This window comes from Panicum virgatum, chromosome 5K (assembly GCF_016808335.1).
Source record: "Panicum virgatum strain AP13 chromosome 5K, P.virgatum_v5, whole genome shotgun sequence".
Lineage (NCBI taxonomy): Eukaryota > Viridiplantae > Streptophyta > Magnoliopsida > Poales > Poaceae > Panicum > Panicum virgatum.
Genome location: NC_053140.1, coordinates 40,696,509 through 40,707,625, shown reverse-complemented (window position 1 = coordinate 40,707,625; position 11,117 = coordinate 40,696,509). Strand labels below are relative to the sequence as shown.

The window sequence follows — 11,117 nt, the reverse complement described above, 5'->3', positions numbered from 1 at the left end:
CCTTCCCAACCAGCGTGCGGGAGGATGAGTGACTCCCGCACTCGCCCTCGTGAACATCGATGAGAAGCTTGCCGCCTTCTTCCTGAGTGATGCACCGGAGAAAGACCCTGTCCGTGCCACGTCGATATAGATCCCCATCTACCATGGCGTAGCGTTTGGACTACGTGCGATCTGTTCCGCAGTGGCTGTTGGCATTTCTTAAGTCGATACCAGGTTTGCGAAGACCTCGGTAACAGCCTCAAAATTGCCTGTTGGCGGTCCTTAGTGCAATCACTAGAAATGAGGGCGCCAACCCATCCTAGCAACTGCACCCAAGGGGTGCCACTCTCGTGGTATAATCAATACGATTACAGATGGGTCCGCAAGCGCACGGATATACCATTGTAGCATTTCACCCGGAGAATAAGGGTATCGTTATTTATTTGTTTCCCAAAGGATGGCAGTGGCAAACGTACTGTACTTAACATTAACCATGACATTGTGCCTCAAGCAATAGGCAAAACTCTAACAGGGGTAAGTCTAGGTAAAGAGATAAGTAAGGGTAATGTGACACATCACACAACTACACTCCAAGAGGAAGGAATAAAAGATAGAAACGACAAAACAAAGGACTAATCTATCATATGTTAAGTCAGCTGGAGCTTAGGCTAGGTTAGGTCTCCTAGTGCTTCTATCCAAAGCTGGGATTATGTTAGGACATGTTTAGGACTACAGGTGCTAGGAAAATGGGATAGCAGGGAGAAGGTCCTGCACGAGAGTACATCCAGTATTGTTACCTCTTTGCATGAACTCCTACACCAAACTCGAACATCGAGGAGTACGCTAAACGCAACACAGCTGTTACGCCGGACGGACAGGGCTGTCACCACCTGCCGTCTACCCCAGTCACACCGTGGAGCACAGTCATATCCGAAGGATCCCGCATACCAGAGCACCACGCTCGTGCATGAAGTCACTACCCTTGCATCCCCGGGTCTCCCACCCTTCGGATGGACAAGTAAAATGCTAGAGCAAGCCCGAAAGCACAACGAACACGTATCCGTACCCGGATCATCTGTCCTAACCAAGACCTTAGCATAACTCATGATCAAACTAAGCATGGATTGATAAACTATCAAGATAGTAAAGCAACCATGGCACAACTCTATATTATGAATAGAAGTCTGACAAGTCGGATACAAAGCCATACCTGGAGCCGAGGATTGCTCAACGACCCCAAAGACGACTTGCTCGCTAAAGAAGAACTAGCCTAGCTCCACTACCTAGCTAAGAGAGCAAGAGAGAGGAGAGCCTTCTTGGAATGGTGGAATGAGAGTGTGTGTGTGTGTGTTGAGAGGGGGGAGAGAGGCCCTATTTATAGCTCTAGAGTTCGGTTCCCGCCAAAAGCATATATGGAAGGTGATCAGGTGCCTTGGCAGCCACTCCACCTCGAGATACACCTAGACGGGAGGCAGGGCAGGTTCGGCCGACCCCTCCTGGCGCCCCTCGTCCTTATCCCCCTCTAGGAGGCTAACAGGTGGGCCCTTGTGTCTTTCCTTCTGTGCATTATGCGTGGCGCGCCAGTTTGCTCTGCCAGGTGGGACCTTCTTGTAACTGGATGACGCTGGATGCGATCTTCTGCATAGTTATGTGGCATCTACTATGTGTTTTCTTCTTATTCCGCTCTTGCTCATCTGAAATGTACAAAGCTCAAAAACAACTATGGAGCAAGGTTAGTGATACAAATATGTGACTAAGGTGTATAGTTTTCCTTTATTATGAGTCTGGTTAACGGTCGGATTTCGCACTTAAGACCGTCAACAACTCCCCCATGCTAGCCCTTTGCTCATCCCGAGCAAAGTTTTAGACTTAGGTTGTTGATCAGGAGTTGCTACAATGTCGCATTCCTGACTTATGCACAAGGCACAACCGAGTGTTCTTACCTTTATTTTGAATAAGTTGGCCTTGTTCGCACCTTTTTACCTTACTCCTGTGGGTCTTATAGCATCATCCTCATCTTTGGCGTTTGAGGGTCAGAACGGCTTGAAGAGTACCATTTACCCACTCCTTTGTTCAACCGTCAATCCGGAGGTTTTATAAAGTTTTTGAAAAGAATTTTTGTAAGTTCCTCGGGTGATCTCTCGGATCGCTCAAATGTGTTTCATTCCTCACCAAGGCCTTTTTGTGTGCCTTTCTTTTCCATCCTACTTCTAATGGCTTCTTTTTGGTGGATCTGTAGGTATGGAGGTTATGATGGCAAACCTGCTTCTCATATTTTGCTAAGTCAAAGACCGGATCCAAAGGAGAAACAAGTCACAAACCTTGATCAAGCTGTGTAAGTGTGTGGATATTTTTGGTGGATGGTGGATGAAACTCTATTATATGATTTCTCTCTTCCTTGTAATATTTTTTTGGTATGGGCTATATTTTCTTTTCCTTCTCTTTTTTTCATGCCTTGGAGGCATGTGGCATACCTTCTTTGGGTATGCATCTTTTCTCTTCTTTTTTTTTGATATGCCTTGTGGGCATGTGGCATACCTTCCTTGGGTATGCATCTTTTATTTCTTTTTGTATAGCCCATACATTTTGGTGTAACTTGGAGAGAGAGATGGTTATGCTATGTCAAGGTGATTTATTTGTGGATGGATGGGGGATGTACTTGCTACCTTCCAGTGTAGAAGTATAGCATGTGAGTGGATGTGTACGTGATCTTGATCATGGGCGTATGAAATGATTCTCTCAAAGGGTCACAACAATTTGACAAAGCTCAATGAGAAAACAAGTTGCATATGTGGAAAGGCTTTTCAAACTTGTAACTCATATGGATCTAGATGGGAATTGCATATCACCGAGGAACTTTATTTTATTTTTGTATTTTTGAAAAGGAATACTCCGGATATCAAGCATCACGTAGGAGAAGTTCATAGCAACTCTTTTCCACCATATCATAACCCACAACAACCTAGATTCGGATTTCTGCTTTTCGCTGCCCACAAATTTCAAGCTTAACGTTTGAACAACTAGCCACCAAACTCAAAACTTTTGTTTGGTTTTATGCAAGGTTTTGTAACTAGGCATATGAAAGGAACTAACAGAGCAACTATTCATCATCTCAACAAGGAAAAACTACACATGCTTACTACACATATTGGAAAGCAAGTAAATATTTTTGGGTTTTTCTAAGTTTTGCCAATTTTTATTTGATTTTAGTATGCAAATTTTTATGGATTTTCAGAATTTTGCAAATTTTTGTTTGGTTTCATGCAAGGTTTTGAAAGAGGTAAAGATAGAGTTTGATACAAGTTACCTCTCGTAGGGGTCCTCCCCCAAGCTAGCTTCAGGCTCACTGCTGTTGGTTGGGGTTAAACCCAGCCCAATGGTAGTAAGCCCTCCACTCCTCCTAGGTCTGCTGCTGTTACTGCTCCAAGTTGTGGATCCTCTCACCTATGTATCGCTGCCAGTTCTGAGTTGACTCAATGTGCTGGCCCTGCGACTCATCGATGTTGGTGGTGCGCATGTTCAGCTCGCCCATCTGCCGAGTCAGAGTGGCGAAACCTCTGGACGAAGTGGAACGTCTGGAGGAGATCGGGGGTCCACTAGAACTGGAGCTGGTGGACCGGCGCCCTAGGGCCTGCCGTGCCCACTCAGTGGAGCTAGCACTCTGCCATGACGAACCTCCAGCCTCGTATTGCTGTGGTTGAGGCTGAGGTTGCGGCTGCATAAATTCTTTCCTTCTGGCCCTGCTTCTTGTAACCCTGCCAGGAATACCAGAAACACTTTGCCTGCGGCTCTCCTCTTGTGGGACAAGAGGAGTGATTAGCGAATGACCGTAATACAAGTGATACCCCACGTTTGGCAACGGGATTACATTTGCATAACCGAGAGAAAAGAAAACCAAGGAGTCATCCAGGGCTTTATTGAGTATGTGGCCTTGAACAAAGTACGCCTCATCTATCATAACACGGGGCTCCTCAATGAAGGGAACAAAGTTCCCGTCTAAGATTCCCATGTTTGACGCGATGCGGGTAACCAAAGAAGTGCATTCAATAGGACCTATCATCCTAAAATTGGTGAGCCATTGCTTAACCATTGCTCTTGTGGGGGAGATTCGGATCTTGTTAACCATGGCGTATAATATCATCAACTCATCGTTCCGCACTGGTCGTGGATCATCTCTTGGAAAGAGAGTGATAGCCACCCACTTGTGCATCAAACGAAGAGTCAGATTTTGAATGTCATTGCACCGGGGTGCAAACTTTCCATGGACAACTTGACTCAAAATAAAACCACAAAACTCATGTCGATCAAAATCGCGGCAAGCTTTTGCAAGGGAAACTGGCAAGCGCGTGCTAAAACCAAGGAGGTGGTTGAAATTTGTCCAATTAAAATAGAGTTCAACTCCAAAAAGTCGGAAAGAAACACCGTCATCCACCTCCCTAAGAGTGCAAAGAAATTGGATGGTGAGGAGATGAGAACCATTCTCCTCAACGGGCATAAAGTCATCCCATCCAACCGCATGCCAAACACGAGCGAAGCCAACGTCCATACCTATTTTCTCTAGAAGCTCCGGATCGAAGGCTATGGTATAACCAAAGCTTCTATGCTTGATCATGGTGTAGGCTTGACGCTCGCGGTCATCACGCAAGTCGAGGTACGGTGAATCATCTTCATCTATTTCCATGTCCTCGTCTTGCGGTTCTGCAGCTTGCTCCTCAAATTGTTCTTCTTGTTCGTCTTTCTCATAGTCCATCGTGGTCAGTGTTGGTGTAGGTTCGGGGGAATGACAAGAGCTCGACTCACCTCGTGAACAGGATGAGCCTAACCTCGTCATCCTCTTGAGAGCTCTAGATATCTTCCGTCCTGCACCCTTCATGCTTGCAACAAGAACAAACAAGGACAAATGAGAGCAACTGAATTCGGGTTACGTTAGTGAAATGCAAATGAAATATTACGCAAAAGTTGTTCCTCCAAGTGTGTGGACAATCTTGCAGCAAAGAAATGAGAGAGAGAGATTTCTTGCAATCAAACTTGAGCCAAAATCCAATGAAAACCTGAGCAAGAATGTGAGAGGGAGTGTGAGTGAGTGTGTGAGCATGAGAGAGCTCAACACCCCTCTATCGGCCTCTATTTAAAGAGAATCTGGCGAGTGCACCCGAGGAAAAGCCAGTCACAACGGTCATGAAGCAGTTGGAGACGGTGGGGCCCAGGAGCCGTTGGCCCTGGGTCGACCGACCTGTGGGGTCGGCCGGCCCCAGGGTGGTCCCCCCGGTGCCCCCCTTTGGTCGGGTGCTTCCTCAGCGGTTGTGAACTTTGAAAAAATGGTGCACGTCCAAAAGTTTGCTCGAAAAGATGTCCAAATTATTTTCCAAGGGATTTTAAAACTCAAAAAATATTTTTGGTATTTTGGTAAAGTGGAAAAAGTGCTAGAAAAATTCCAGCATGCAGAAAACAATTTTGAAAATTTTAAACATGTAGTGGGGAAAACAGCTCAGGTGAAAGAAATTGAAAAGACGGAGAAAGCAAATATGACATAAATACCAATTTACCTTTGGTGAGGGCGCGTCGTTTAGAGTCCGACGTGCATGACTTTTCTCTGTCGTTCTTACCACTAGTCGGCTCGTCCTGGAGAACTGGACGAAGCCGAACTCTCGACCTTCTGCCACACCTTCTTTGCTTTCTTCTTCCTTTTAGGTGTGGGGGGTCAGTGCTCTGGCTGGAGTTCTGGTGTACCCCAGAGTGCTTGCCCTTCGCTATCATGTTGTATCATGAAGTGCTGCTGTAACACCCTGGTGTTAATTTTGTGTTTAATTTGCTAATAATGATCCTAATTTGGTCATTAGAGTTAATTAGGCACGCATAGTGTTCATCAACTTAGCTATGTTCGATCTTGTTTTTCTCCCTAATCCGAGCTCCAAATCAACCTTCGCCCAAAACAAAAGTTGTAGACCTTCTCTTCCTCTGCAACTTTTATTTTGGCCAAATTTCGAGTTTCTATATGAAATTTTGAGTTTTGCCTGGTCAAATCGAGTCCAAAAATTGGTCAAAATCAGTCACTGTTACTCCATATTCTCCCCTGTGCTGTCCATACCGCGACCGATAGCCCGCCGGCGACTCCATGCGTCGCCACGCCGGCAATCCCCGCTCTCCGTGCGGGCGTCCTTATCCTCTTCCTGAGGCCGCGTTGCCCATTCCCGAATCTTCTCAAGCTCATCTCCTCGCCACCTCCTCTGTGCGCTCGCTGGCCGCCTGCTCTACACGCCGCGCACATCCCGTGCAGCTGCGCGCCATCCGCCTGCCTGCGCCCATGCCGCACCTGCGTCGCTGGCGCACGCCATGTGGTGCTCGCCCTGCCTTCTAGCGCTGAGCCATGGCCACCGCGGCCACGTGCCGAGCTCGCCACCGCTGCACGCCATGGCCGCCGCCCCACCGAGCTCGCCGTGGAGCCCTTGCTTCGGCCTCCCTTCACCCAACCCAACCCGTTAGCGAGCTTTCCCGTCGCCTGCGGATGCTCGTCGGCCCGGCTACCACCACCCAGAGCCTTCGGTGCGCTGGTGCTGCCGCGACCAAAGCTCTGTCAAGCGCCGCCCCGAGCTCTGCCGTCGTCGATCTCCTTCATCGACACTTCTCCCCGACAACAAACTACCACCGGAGCTCGGCAACGTGGTGAGGAAGCCCTGGTCTCATTTCCCCTCTCTCTCTCTTGCACCCGTGCCTCAGAAATTGCTTGCCAGAGCATCATGCCCGCACCCCGCCGCCGACGGGCATGCTCCGGCCGCCTCCTCGCCGTTTCGACCCCGCCATCGCCTTCCCCATGCTATCCTCTCCCTCCCCGGCGTTTTCCTCACCCGAACCGGCCCCGGAGCACCATCCACGGCAACTCCGGCGATCCCGCCGCCGCACGCCGCAGACTGCCGGTGCCCTGCGCCGCTCGCCGTCCCGGAACCTTTATTTATGTTCTAGCCCCTCGTTTCTTCAGATCCAGCCCCTGGAAGCTCTGTTTTCTCGCAATCAAGTCCCCGGAACCTTGTTTTAGCCATATCTTCCTCGTTTTAGCTCCGTTTAAGCTAGTTCTTGTTGCGTTAGTTTTGTTTTAGCATAAGCCATCTTTTAGTAGTGCCGTTGTGTCATGGTTCCTGTTTTTAAAATTTAATATAGATTTAATTTGATTAATATTCTCTCATCTAGTTTTTCTAATTAAAAGTTAATTAGATGTTTACTTTGGTTGTCATAACTAGTGTTAATATGCTTAATGCTAATTTAAAGGTGTTGTCTAATACTTTGTCTAGTTCCTAGCTATAGTTTTCTTTTATATTGTTAAGTAAATCCTTTTTCTGCATGTGCACTTTTCGAAAATATATTTTGTTTAGTTGTAGATTATTCCAACTCTGTTATGATCAGTTCGTAGGTTGCTTTTGTTGGGCTTGCTGAAGTTACTTGCTAGTAAAATAAATTATCCTTATTGTTCTTTCTTGCTTTATATCCTTGCTTAGCCATTTCTAAGCAAGCTAGTAAAGCTTTTTAGTAGGAAACACTTCAAGCTAAAATACTTGAATGAATTATCTTATTGCAGCACCAACCCTTTTGCCTTTTGAGTTTGTTTGTTGTGTTTACTCAATAAATGATTGCCCAGTCATGTCTTTCCTTTAATCGCATTACATTTGCATCGTTGCATATCATCTAGGTACACTAGATGTGCGACACGTGGAACCGGAGGGCAATGTTGAAGCCGAGCCAGGAGATGGTGCACGGGTGGACCAATCCAGAAGACGGAAGGACCGACTGGAGTGCATGCTTGGACTAGGATGATGTCAAGCCGGTGCAAGACTACAAGCTAACTAACTGACTTTGTGTCAAACCCAGGCAAGCCCCGGAGCATAACCCTAATTTTAAGTATTCAATGTTTATTTAAGTATTTCGTGCATTTACGTTCTAGGAGTTGTATGGAACTCTAGTATGCATGTTCTCCCTAGGTACCTGAGGGTCAATACTAGTATGCAGATGTCGTTAGAAATGCTCTGCTAAGTAGGATCTCGGTAGAAGTCGAGTGATTCCTGTCACTCGCGAGATTTAAGATCTTGTTACTTGTGGCAATGTGGTTTGAGAATGATTCCATGAGGAAAGAGAAATCAAGACCAGGCGGAGATGAATTGGTTCTGGATATGAAATGGATGGAAAGTAAGCCTCCGCCTGTGTTGATTGAGGACCGTACCGTTGTTGGCATTGCTGACCGAGTTTGAACAATACTAACCACATGCCGGAAGTAGGAGGTAGTCGAAATCGGTAAGCTAAATACCTGATTTGCAACGATACTTTGAATCGCGACCTGCTACTCTGGGAGTGGGATGATGGCGGGTGTTGGAGTGTATGTCGCCTCCTAGTTCTCTGGGAGTTCGCTGTGAGGGACCCTTCACCCGGGTTTTGGCAGGCATGATTCAGACGTCGGGGTAATGATGGGAACGGTTGACATATGTGGTCCGGTGTGGCTGCACGTGTCGTGTGAGTTAGGTCCACCTTGTAAGGTTAAATCGGATCGATTCGCCATCTCTCTCGGTTAAGAGAACCTTGGTCACTATGTCACATCGTAGTAAAGAAGTGAAAATGAGAAGAGAAGTATGATGAGATATGTTTGTGGTACTCTGTAAAGATTAATGTGATCAACCATGCTTGTTTTAGATGTTCAGGCAAATCTAGTTGGTACTTGATAAACTTAAATTGAGCTAAAATATTGAAAGTAATGATCTAGTATTAGTAGCTGTTCAGCAAAACAAACTTCAGAGCCAAAAAGCTTTGCATGTCTAGATAGTGGGCTAAGTATACCCGTGTCGGGTAAGTCTTGCTGACTATTAGTATACTCAGAATTTGTTGTTACCCTATTTTCAGGTAGCTGCTGCTGGTTGGAGCTAACCAGGGTTCACATTGGTGGGCTCGATGTGACATCCTCACGTCTTCATAGTATCTTGATTTTTGAATCAAACTTCTATTTAAATTCCACTGCTTTTTGAACTATGATATTTTAGATAAACTCATTTTGTTAAGCTCTATTTTGTAATTTAAATTTGAGAAACTTCTGTTTGCATGTAATCATCTGTGCTCGCCTTCGGGTGAGACTTCCGGTGTTTTCGATCCATAACCCAGCAGGCTACCGAATTACACCGTTTTAAGTGCGCGGTGGCTTGATTAATACTTAAAATGATAGTTAGCGCACTTAAGCCGGTTTAATTTGGGCAGTTCTGTTACAGCTGCTCTTCCCTTCTCTTAAACCTGAAAAACATGTCCCCATTTCCGACATGGAAACGGATTTCTCCCCTTACAACATCGATCCTTGCCTTGGCGGACCTTAAGAAAGGGCGCCCAAGTTTGAGGTCGACTCCAAGGTCGCCCTCCATATCCATTACCACGAAATTGGCAAGGATGAAGGAATCTCGGACTCGTATGAAGATGTGTTCAGCTATCCCTTCGGAATATCGAACTGTTGAATCTGCGAGCTGCACGAGCATTGTTGTTGGGGAAAGAGCAGGATATTAAAGTTCTTCATATATTAAATTGGGCATAATGTTGACACTCGCCCCCAGATCGCAGAGACATTGCTCGAAGTGTTTGACATAGATCGAGCAGCTAATCATGGGTACCCCTGGATCCTCTTGCACTGCTGCCACCATGCCATCCCAAACGTCGTTCCTTGGGGGATTGTACCTACCTGCATGATTAGTGTGTGGTGGCCTCCGGGAAGAGTTACCCCATCCGGTGGACACCATGCTAACATTTTCAACGGAAGTCTCAGGTTTCCCCGGGATCTTCCCGCTTTCAACAGCAGGTAAAGCAGCAGCAATTTGAGCAAGTTGGGTTTCGATCATTTTGTTGAAACTTACCTAGTTTTTAAGCATAGAAGACAAAGTTTCAAACTTTACATTCAAACTTTCCAGGGTTTTATCATTGGCCAAAAGATTTTTATTTATATGTTCGCTAATTTTAGTTTGGCCATGAACAAGCTCTCTCAAGGGAGGTTGGTTCGAATTGGAATTCGAATTGAAAGAAGGATTGTAGGTATTACCTCCCTGGAATGGTGGACATGGCTGGTTCCACCCCTGGCGTCCTTGTGATGGACGATACCCGTTGTTGTTGTTGAGGTAGGCGTAGTCTTCATGGGTTTTGGGGCAGTCGTTCCTCGAATGTCCATCGTTGCCGCAGACTTCGCACGTGAAGTGCGATTCCATGGCACATGCATAGTTTTCTCTATTCTTCTTGAATTCGGCCCTTTCGCCGAGATGCTTCAGCAGGAGGTCCAGCTTGGCAACGATCATATTTGTCTCCTTGATGGTATGCGTGTCCTTTGTGTGGGGTTGGAGTCGTTCATCGCTCCACCCTTGATTGGAGACCATTTTCTTGACCAATGCTTTGGCGTTAGCTATGGTCAGGTCGAGAAAGGCTCCTCCAGCAGCAGCATCGATGTTGGCTCTTGATGTTGTCATGAGCCCATTGTAGAAGCTTTGTAGGACGAGCCACTCGTCCATGCCGTGGTGGGGACATGCCAGGATGTATTCTTGCAGCCTCTCCCAAGTTTCTGGGATGGATTCCATCCCTGTCTGCTGGAAACTTGATATCTTCCCATGCAGGGCATTTGTTTTGCCCAGCGGGAAGAATTTTGCAAGTAATACCTTGGAGAATTTGGCCCAGGTATCGATATCTTTTTCCTTGTGGAACCACTATTTCGCCTTCCGCAGTAGGGAGAAGGGAAACAAACGAAGCTTGATAACCTTGGCAGCAACACCCCGTATCACTATGGTGTCGCAGAGCTCCTGAAAGGTTTGCAGATGTGCATTGGCATCCTCATTTGGCTTGCCATAGAAGGGGCTAGCCTACACCATGTTGATGAGGCTGAATTTCAGCTCGAAGTTCACAGCCCCAACATTGATGCTGGGTCCAGTAGCAACATTGTCAGTGGAGGGGACGGAGAACTCGCGGAGAGTCTTTTCAGCCATAGCCTCAAGAACAACTGGTGCTTCCAAAATGGGTTCTTGTGCTAGGAGAATAGCGAGAGAAGAAACGATGCGAAGTCGTGCCCTTCTCACGAGCTTCTCTGGATTGTCTGTGTAGTTTTCCGGCAGGGAGAAGCCAGTCATACACTACCCCTGTCTTCT

At 46.7% G+C, this 11,117-nt stretch overlaps 1 non-coding gene across 1 annotated transcript; it reads left to right on the top strand.

Moving 5' to 3' along the window:
• Window positions 1-10,488: 10,488 nt before the first annotated feature.
• LOC120710968 lies at window positions 10,489-10,597 on the top strand. The gene has a single exon (XR_005690133.1). It is a non-coding gene; the product is annotated as a small nucleolar RNA R71 (small nucleolar RNA).
• Window positions 10,598-11,117: the final 520 nt, after the last annotated feature.